Raw genomic sequence first — 11,337 nt, forward strand, 5'->3', positions numbered from 1 at the left:
CCTGAGCCCGGTGTTGGTATGCTCGGACCAAATTGGGAAGTACCCTACTGAGTAAAGCGGGTGCTCGGGGAAGGAACGTATGAGCTTGAAACCCCAGAAGGTGGTGAACTGTAGTCGCTCCCAAAGCCTAAAGGCCAATACGCCGAGCTAACAAAGACCTCGACACTATAAGACCCAATCGCCTCTTCAGCATGGGCGAACTCTAGAAGGGGGTAGACCGTAGTTACTCCCTGAGCCTAAAGGCCAATACGTCAAGCTAACAAAGAACTTGACACTATAAGGCCCAGTCGCCTCTATGGCATGGGTGAACTCTAGGAGAGTGGACCATAACTCACTCCCCCAGCCCAAGGGCTAAAACGCCGAGCTAACGAAGACCTCGGCATCGTATAAGACTTAACCGCTTCATCGGCAAAGGCTAAGTATTAATACCAAAGGCGCAGGCAGCTCGGGTGTGAATCCTATGATGCATAGCCCGCCCCGGTATACAAGTTGGACCCGTTAGGGACAACCAACTTCAACTTAAGTAACCTAGGTGCATACAGGTCGGGCATATGCTCGCTATGTTGGTCACCTCGGTGTACGTTATAAAATCACCCCTACCAAGTACTGGGAGACAGCTCGGGGTAACGATAGTCGAGAAACCCCACTTCGGGCACTTAGCTCTAACAGTTCGAGTGAAATAGTCACTTTGGCAAAAGAGTAAAGCGCAGGAGAGTACATCAAGCCTAACAGCCCAGGAGAGTGAAATAGTCACTTTGGCAAAAGAGTAAAGCGCAAGAGGGAAACATTTCATTACAATTCCTTATAAAAAAAAACCCAAGCCTAACAGCCCAGGAGAGTACATCAAGGTAAAAAGAAAAGAAAGAGAACCGGGATTCAGCCGCCCGGGAGCAACCACTTCAAAAGATTCATTCATTCAGAAGAAAAAGACAACCAGCATCAAGGGCCCACCACCTCTACATCCTCGTCGCTCTCCTCCAGGGAGTCGGGCTCCTCCTCCTCCGAGAAGCCATGAGGAAGTTGGTGACGCTTTCGTCCCTCCCCTTGGTAGGAAACCGCGGGAAGACGGTGGGGCCAAACCACGCAGCCAGAGGGTGCTGCTCCTGGGGTGGGACCTCTTCTTCTTCGTCGCCTCCTGCGACTACTCCCTCGGACTCGGCGGCCCCAGAAGTGGGTACTTGGTCGGGGCGTGATCTCTTCACCCTACGCTTCTGGTTGTTCGACAATAGGCGACGTGCATCCACACCAGACATGTTGGCTGCAAGAATCACAAGGCATTAGTCCAGCCTACAAAAAAAAAGAGGAAAAGAAAAAAAGGCGACCTAAAGGTAACCTACCGGGGCTCAGGCCGGCATGCACGAGCTTGTCCTCAGCCAAGTAATCCGAATAGAGAAAGTCGACCCCCACCCAGGACTGCAACATTTCCCGAACCTTCAGGTCCAAGTCAACGCCCAGATCCTGAATGGCGGCCCTCCAGTTGGTCGGAAAGAGCCACCCCTCGGGGTTGCGAACTACAAAATAACCCCGCTTCCAAGTTAGGATCCTGTTAGGCAGCTCGTGGAGGAGCTTGAAGCCAAGACGGGGGGGAAAGTAATAAGAGCGCCTTTCTAGAGGGGCTCCAGGGGAGGCATTCTTAATTGACAAGATAGTGGCAAAGGTATCAAGGGAAAGAGGAAGACAATACTCAAAAAACAGAGAAATTGTCCCGACCACATTCTGGATTGAGTTCGGGTGGAGTTGGTCTATGGTGACATTGAAATGGGTAAGAACCTCCACTATCAAAGGATGTAGAGGGAGTCGGAGACCAGCCACGAGCTGCTCCTCAAAGATCACGATCTCATCGTGGCTGTGCTCCCAGGGATAGTTACTAGATGGGAGGCTGTAGATGAGATCCCTGGGGAGGTCATACTGAAAGACTAGGGCCCGAAGCCTCTCCATTGACATGGAGGAAGGGCCGAAGCTATCCGGCTCCCGACCCCAGGAAGTGGAAGCTGAGTTACCGGAGGCCTCTTGGACCTCCGGAGCCTGCCCTTCAGGGAACCCCCAAGCTCCCCCCGAGCTCGAGGGGACCTTGCCCTGATTACCATCTCGGGAAAAGCCACCGTAGTATGGATACCCAGACATTGTTTGGACAGAGTAGAGGACTCACCAGAAAACTGAACTGAGAAAGAGACGACAACGGGGAGAGCTCGAGCAAACAAGGTGAAGGCGCGACCTCAAAACTGAAAGCAAGGCAAGTTGGTGTAAAGAAAATGAGGCCTAGGGCCCTCCTATTTATAGCCACTGTGCCCAACAAACCAGCAGTCTCGATCAAAGCGAATCCAATGGCTTATAATAAAGCTGGTTGCACATCCTCCGAGATTGAAATAAAGCTGGCTGCACATCTTCCAAAACTGAAGGCAGCTTGACGCGTTTTTTGGCACCCAAAAAATCCAGAAATCGCCTGACATCTGCACGTATACATCATGCGATTGGTCAACCTAGTTTAAATTATGGGTCAAATCCATCCATCACTTCATGAACTCCCCGCGCTAGAGTAAGACCCTTAACCCGAGGAGTGGGGGGCAATTGATGGAGAGTGATTTTACCCGACCTCCTAACCAGGCGACACGTGGACATGACTCAACGTAAGTGACAGCTCAGCATGACAGCTTGGTCACAACTCGGCGTAGTGAGCTCGCTGAAACCCCAACAGAACAGCTCGCCACAAGACAACTCGCTACAAAACAGCTTGCCGCAAGGCAGCTCGCTATTGGAGCTCGCTACGAAGGAGTTCGCTACAAGGGAGCTCACTACAAAAGAGCTCGCTATCGAGTAACCTGCAGTCTTTGGGAAACTTCTTATTCGACAAGATTGCGCCTGCCAGACTGCTCCCACGTCTCTTGTCCGGCAGCGCAGCACCTGCCAGTCTAGAGGACTATGCCCACATCTCACGTCAGGCGGTGTCGTGCATGCCAGCTCTGCATAACGTCTCTCGATTGACATGACCGTACTCTGCGATGGATACCTGCACCAATCGAATCAGCCTGGCGAATAACGGCTGTAGCAGAGAATCAGAGGCGGTTACACCCGATTTGACAGAGCATTAATATATAAGGGCTCCGACCCCCAGGGAAAAAGGTAATTGAAAATTGCGCATCTTCACTCTTACCATTTATTTCTTCGCAACTTAAGAATCAGAGTGTTCCCGCCAGGCGAGCTCCCCGGGAATCCTTCGTCTTCTTCTCCTTCTCAGGTGTTGTCCATTGCCAGCTAGGAGTGAGGCCCCTGCCAGATAGGAGTGACCAGATCACGCTACATCATAGATCATCGAGAAGCACAAACCCAGTCTCTTGACCACTCTCCTCCTCTTCTTCTTCGCTCATTTTCTTCTTCCTTCTTTTCTTGTCATCAACTGTTGGATCATTGTCGATGACGAGTGCTCTCTTCATCTCAAAATACAACCAAAAAACAAAAGACCCGAAAGGAAATTTTCGATCTCAGAAGTATGGGTCTAGGACTCTTCTCATTTGCTTCTCTTTGTTTGCTCGCTGATTCCGTAGCTCTTCTCTAAAATTGGCTTTGATTTGATAACAACAGTTTGATAATGGAGAATAGAATAGAGGTCCCCAGACCCATAGTCCCCAACCTTAGTGCTGAGTAATTTATCTTGTTTGGTTGAGTTATTAAAATATTTAGGACTAGGATTTGACAAAATAACAAGGGGTGCCATTGATGGATGGGCATTTGTCACTTTTCACATGCCCCTTAACGGCTGGTTCTAGATTATCGCATTTTAAAAGTTCGAGTATTAGATTGTCACATTTTAAAGTTTAGGAATTAAATTGTCACTCAAGCCAAAGTAATAGGTTCTGATGGGGAATTTTCTCAATTTAGATTAATTAAACGTGATGGTTATTCAATAGGCTTTGGAATCAATGATAATATTACACGTCAGTTATAAATTCATGGGCCCCACTGTAAAAGTGCGAGCCTAATGTATTGTATAGATGACATGAAACATTACCACTGGTTTCACATTGCTTGCTAAACAGCAATGGTGTTCAGTTAATCCTTGCTCCCATGGCAGGAGCAACTTGGGTGAAGGTTACGCCATGGGTTTACATGGATCACTTTGGGCTGCATCACACATGGGTGTAAGCGAACCAAGCCAACTCGCTTGCTATTCGTGTTGCCTAAATATCTGAACTCGGTTCAAAGATTATTGAGTCGAGTTTAACTTGACTCAAGTTGAATAATTAGTAGCCTTAAAAAAAGTTGAATAGTTAGTAGAGTTGAGTTTGAGCTCTACAATACTTAGCTAGCCTATTGATCTTTAAATAAAATATTAACTTATTAAGTATGATTTATCAAAAAAAGATTAGGCACCATTTGGTTTGCGGGAATAGGGGTTTGGAATAGGAATTGGAATGGGTTATTTTGATTATAACTGTTTGGTTGGGCGGAACCGGAATTTCATTCCCATTCCTAATGGAATGAAATCTCATTCCTATTGATTCTAATTTCCATTCTCATTCCTATCTGAACCAAACAGATTATGGCAATGGAGCATTTTGATTTTGATTCTAGAGGATTTTAATTTCAATTCCGACTATAAACCAAATGGATCCTTATTTTCTAATATATTTTTATTTATAATATAAATAAATATTGATTTTTAAATTAATTTATTCATAATATTTTACATATCAATTTACTTATAATATTTAATAGAAATTTATTTATAATTGGTCTAAGCCTAATAAATCTCGAATAGCTCACAATTATTGAGTCCAGTTCAAATATAAAACTCAAAATCCGATCTCAAATCAAGTTTTCAACTCTAAGCTTTTGCATCGAGGTGGTCGAATCCGATCTCAAACCACCTAAAACTCAACTTGATTTGGCTCGGTTACACCCTCTCACCTACATTATGTGTACCAACAGACCAATTGTATGTTCACATTGGGTGAAGCTTCAGTGTATTCCATCATTTCTGGTTTAAGATTATGATGTAGGTGCACATGGTAAGCCCAGGATGGCAACACATGGCATGGGTCGGATGGAATCCTAGCCGTCCACTACTAATAACCTCCAGGCGAGCTCAAGTATAAATAAGTGACATCACTCCCTAGGTAAGTTATCTTGGCTTTTACTGCTCTAAGCTCCCTAGCTCTCTAGTGACCTCGTCTGAGATACCTCTACTCAGGCCTCATTCGACCCCTTGTTGTGCCCTTACTAACTTGACCATCGGAGTCTCCGCCCCTGGGATAACACTCGAGGCCTCTAACGTGTTCCTTTGCTCACAAGTCAGACCTTGAAGCCCTTGGATCTATCAACCCTTGGACTCAACTAGCCCTCATCTACGGAAGCATAATTACATTGTTGCCCTCAGCCTATCCTTGACAGCAACAATTGGCGCTATCTGTGGGATCGACTGCTAAGACTTCCCCTAAGTAAACACTTGTCATATAGAACAACTAAGCTTTCAATGCAATGGCTAATGACCAGGACAACATTCAAAATGCTTAGAACCTGATCACCATGGACCAATTCAGGGTGGTCCTCGATCGGCTCAATAACATCTCTCAAAGGTTGGACAAGGTGGGGTGCCCGGTAGGAGGCCACCCTCAAGGTAGCCGCCCCGCTGGGAGCCGTGGGCATCACAGTGGACACTCTTCACATGCTTTGCTGGTTCAACGCTCCCTCAACCCCAAGAAAGCTGACCCCTCCATATCCAATAGTAGCAACCAACACACCAGCAAGCCATCGAAGACCTCCTGCCTCCCCAGCCAATGGGGGGAAGATCCAACAGGGCCCACAACAACCGTCGGGACCACGAACGACATTACTGAGTTGAGAGCCCCCAGGACAAAGGCGGGGCTCTAGCCATTACAGTTCCCTTCCGAGGGTTGGATGCTAATGCCACACCTCTCCCTCATATGTGTTAGACCTTTGCAACCTCCTCAACGACGACGAGCCTGAAGGAACTAGGATGTGCCCACATCAGAGAACTCTGGGAACTGGTCTGACCCATTCTGTGTTCGAGAGGACCAGGACGAAGCCCAAGCTCTCATTGGTCATAGGATTGTTGACTTACAAGCGCAGATCGGCGCAATGCAAGATGAACTTCAGCAGGTTAAGGAGGGCTGAGGTGAACGCCTTCATCGGCACCATCACCAGACGACCACCTGGAAAGCTTTCGAGCGCTCATGATCCTTTACAGATATTTCGACGCCTCGACGTGCCGAGCTTTCCAGGCGACCTTCAAGGGAGCAGCACGCCAATGGTTCTTCAGTCTCCCACCTGGGTCCATAATCTCGTGGGAGCAATTCACCAATCTTTTCCTCTCCCATTTTGTCAGCAGCCGATGGTGCTAGAAGACCATCGTCTCCCTCATGTCCATCCGACAGAAGCATGGAGAGAGCTTGTGGTTCTACATCAATCGCTTCAAGAAGGAAGAACTCAAGGTTTAAGACCTCGACCCCTTGGTTTCAATGCATGCAGCAATCAATGGCCTCCTGCTTGGACCCCTCAAGTGGTCCATCGCCAAGACACCACCAAAGACCAAGGCAAATATTTTAAAGAAGGCGCAGAAGTACATCGCCACTAAGGAAGCCTCAACCGGCAAGCGCCAACAAGGCGAGGCCAACCCTAGCCAAGGGGGGTTAGAGAAGAAGAGGAAGGTTAGAGACGGTCGTAGCCATGGTCACAACAACAAGGACTCTGACAAGAAGCCACTAGTCCCGTCCTTCAATAAGTATACACCACTCAACTCCACCCGAATGCAAATCCTCGTGCAAGTAGGGAAGGAGGACTACATAAAGTGGGCAACCAAGATGAAGAGGAACCCCAAGAGGGGTAACCCAAAGAAGTACTACAAGTACCACCGCGGCACCGGCTATGATATCAAGGACTACTACAAACTCAAAGACGAGATCGAGTCCCTCATCCGCCGTGGTCACTTGAAAGAATATGTGGGGGGCGATGCCAGTGCCTCGTTCTCACAGTAACAACAACAACATCATCACAACAATCAGGTTGGAGTCATCGATGTCATAGTAGGGGGCATGGCCTCGGGTGGCGCCTCAGCCTCGACCCATAAGGCCTACGCCAGGCAACTCAACATCCAAGGCCTGATGCCCAAGAAGCAGAAAGCAAGTGAAGTCATCTCCTTCTTGAACAATGACTTGAAGGGGGTCCCGGTACACCATGATGACGCATTGGTGGCATCAATGACCATTGCCAATTTCATGGTGAAGAGGATCCTTATTGATAGAGGATCATCAGCCAACATCCTCTTCTATGATACTTTTGGAAAGATAAAGCTGACTCCAGAGCGGCTACAGGCGACCGACATGCCACTCGTCGGCTTCTCCGGGAATGTCATCAAACCGAAGGGAAGAATCACCCTACCAATCACAGTAGGAAAAGAGCCTTGACATGTGATAAGGATGACTAAGCTCTTAGTTGTGAAGATCGGCTCTCCCTACAACACCATCATTAGGAGGCCGACCATGCACTCAAGGCGGCCATCTCCTCCTACCACCTCGCCATGAAGTCCCAACCGAGCACGACATCGGAGTCGTTCAAGGGAACCAACAAGCAGCCAGATAGTGCTATGTGACAACACTAAAAGGCAAAAATAAAGAAGCTTTGCCGTTAGAAGGACTTGACCTCAAGGATGAACCAGTGAGCTGAGGTCAGCCGGCCGAGGACCTCGTCTCAGTATCCCTAGACGAGGTTGAGCTTGAGAAAACGGTGCGCACCGGGTCCAAACTTCCTCCAGACACCCTTTTCTGAACTAGTAAGCTTCCTCAAATCTAATGCCAATGTATTTGCTTGGTCTATTGTTAACATGCCTAGAATTGACCCTTCGATCATTACTCACAAGCTGAGCACGGACCCGAGTTGTAGGCCAATTCAGTAGAAAAAGAGGAACTTTGCACTAGAGCGTTGGAAAGCCATCGGAGAGGAGGTAGACAAGTTACTTGACGCCAGTTTCATTCGAGAGGTACATTACCCTAACTAGTTGTCCAATGTGATAATGGTTAAAAAGGCTAATAAGAAATGGAAAATCTGTATTGATTTCACAGACCTCAATCGAGCATGTCCCAAAGACAGGTCTCCTTTGCAAAGGATCGACCACCTTGTTGACACCACCACAGGGCACGAGCTGTTGAGCTTCATGGATGCCTTATCAGGATATAGACAGATCAAGATGCATGTCGAGGACGAGGAGAAGACCTTGTCCATCATGGAGCATGGCACTTACTGCTACAAAGTCATGCCCTTCGTCCTGAAGAATACTGGTGTCACCTACCAACAACTTGTGAACAAAGTCTTCAAGCACCAAATGGGAAGAAGTGTCGAAGCCTATGTGGATGACATGGTTGTGAAAAGCTTGAAGGCCGATAAGCACACCTCGGACCTAGCCGAGACCTTTGCTACACTAAAGAAGTACAACATGAGGCTTAACCCCAACAAGTGTGCTTTTGACGTCACCTAAGGAAAATTCTTGGGCTTCGTCATCACACATTAGGGTATTGAGGCCAACCCAGAGAAGATTCAGGCTATACTTGACATGGCACCACCTGGGTCGATCAAAGAAACTCAAAGACTTACTGGCTGATTGGTTTCCCTCAACCAATTCACGTCGAAGTTAGTCGACCGCTGCCTACCCATCTTTTGAGCCATCAAGAAACTGAAAGATTTCCAGTTGGCCGAAGAGTGCCAACGAGCCTTTGACAAGCTGAAGTCTTACCTCGCCTCGCCCCCTCTGCTCACTCACCCCCTCTGCTCACTCGCCCCCTTCCAAGAGACATATTGTTCCTATACCTCTTGGCCGGGGACGAGGCCGTCAATTCTGTTTTAGTGAGAGAAGGAGTGCAGAGGCCTATCTTCTATGTCAGCAAGGTCCTCTGTGATGCCGAGACCAGGTACCTTGAAGTGGAGAAGTTGGCCTTCGCCTTAGTGGTCTCGGCTAGGAAACTTAGACCTTATTTTAAATCCTACAACATCACTATCTTGACCAGCCAACCTCTCAAGTCGGTACTTTCCAAGCCCGAGACCTCAAGTCGACTGACCAAGTGGGCTATTGAGCTATCTGAGTTTGACTTGCAGTACCAACCGAGGCCTACAATCAAAGCGCAAGCCTTGGCGGGTTTCTTGGTGGAGTGCACCTTCAGTAGAGCCCTCGGCCAGGCTCCCGTAGAGGATGAGGGACCTCGGCCGATTTGAAAACTGTTTGTGGATGGATCTTCCAATGGTAGCCTGGCCTCATACTCCTCACCCCGAATGACAATGAGGTGGAGTACGCATTGATATTTGACTTCTCAACCTCCAACAATGAAACTGAGTACGAGGCCCTACTCATCGAATTACAACTTGCCAAAGACCTCGGCACTTGGAAGATTGAAGTCTTTAGCGACGCTCAACTGGTGGTGAACTAAGTAAATGGCGAGTACAAGGCCTAAGAACCCAACATGACTAAGTACTTGGCCAAAGTACAAGAGTTTTCCCGCCACTTTCAACGCTTTGCCTTGTTGCAAGTTCCGCGGGCCGAGAACATGAGGGCCGACACCTAGGGGTGCAACTTGGATGGGCTTAACCCGTACCCAGCCCGGCCCGACCCGATTTTTTCATGGGCTGGGTTGGATTTTTTGGGCCTCGGGTTGGGCCTGAGCTTGAAAAGGTGGATTTTTATATTTTTTCGGGTTTGGCTTGGGTTGAGGTCTTGGGTAACCCGAGCCTGGTCTGACCCAACCTAAGCCCAACCCAACCCGAGCCCGGCCTGATGTGTTGTACATGTACTTTTATAAATTATAATATATGTGTATATAGTTGAATCGTATGTTAATGACTCAATGATAGTTGCTTAATTAGTAAATTACTAATTTAGTATTAGGTGTCACGTGTCAATGCCATTATTTATTAGTCATTACTCATTAATTAGTTTCTTTTTCTAAATACCGATTTCCCTCTTTTTGTCTTTAACGCTTCAACTTCTTTTAATTCAAATTTCAAATGGTATTATGGCAGCAGGAAACCCAAAACTCCAAAACGTGAAAACCTCTTAAAAATCTAAAACCCTAATACTAAAGTTTCCTCTTGGAGTCTTGGTTCACAAATCACAAGTACTCTCCTCTCCCATATTCAAAGTTTCAAATTGTTTTTCTTTCTACGTTGCTGCAGTTGTAGCCAAAACCACTATTACTATCTTGAAGAGAAAACAGGTATTCAATATTCATTCTTCTTTCTTAAAGTTCTTTTTTAACTTAAGACTTATGTATAGTCCCTTCTTTTTATTTTTTTTATTCTCAGTAGCACCACAATCTAGTAATTATCCAATATCTATTCTTCCTACAAACACCTACAAGCCATTGGTTTTTTTGGTTACATCTCATAAACATTATTGGTGAAGCAAAGACAAAGAAGGTATATATCATATCAACACCCTTGTTGCATTTTTCTTTATTTTATTTCATCTTATTTCTACTATGCATGAGTTCATGATGGACTAATTTTGAACGTAATTTTTTTGTTTTGTTGAAGGATTGATTTGAGAGCATCTTTAAAGAAAAGGAAAACCAATTTTCTATTACCATATAATTCAATATAGGGTTGCTTTAGTATGTAAATTCTTAGTTTTGTTGAAGGATTCATTAACCAATCCAAGTCTGGCCTGGGCCCGGGCCCAACCTGAGTGCTTGACATTTTAGTGCAGGCTGGGCTTGGGTTGGATAATTCAGGCTTGACCTCGAGCTTAGGCTGGGCTTGGGCTTTAGGTCTAATTCTTAGGGTTGCACCTGGGTTGAGCTAAAACCTGGCCTAGTTGATAACTCTGTATTTTGATGCCTTAAGGGCATCATTTCAAGGGTATTTTAGACCTTAGACTAGCTAATTTGTACCATTTTTCGGTTAAATTCAATATTGTGACCTCTGAGGGTCCCTATGCAAATTCTGGGTAAAATTTGGGAAAATTGTAGAGTTTCCTACAGATTTTGGGAAGTTGGTGCGAGTTCCAGCTAAGAGAGGGAGTGTTTCTGTGAAAAATGAGCACAGGAGGGCGCCTCCTATCTGCTAAACCTAGAAAGGTGCCCCTCCTACTGTATTAGCATACTCCCCTCTCCTTAGCAAACCCTAGGGCGCCTCCCCACTCATTCTTTTCACCTCTAACAAACCCTAGCCACCCCTAACTGCTAAATCTTCACCTTCCACTCCTCCCTAGCATCTAATCTCAATCATCCAAGCCTTAGCAACCTCTCATACCCTTAGATCTTCACCTTGCAATATACACCCTCCATTCTAGGGTGCCATCTTTTTAGCATTCTAACCCTAAGGTGCCACCTAACTCCT

The sequence above is a fragment of the Nelumbo nucifera genome, chromosome 6 (genome assembly GCF_055504915.1).
Source record: "Nelumbo nucifera cultivar China Antique chromosome 6, China Antique-T2T, whole genome shotgun sequence".
NCBI classification, from domain to species: Eukaryota; Viridiplantae; Streptophyta; class Magnoliopsida; order Proteales; family Nelumbonaceae; genus Nelumbo; species Nelumbo nucifera.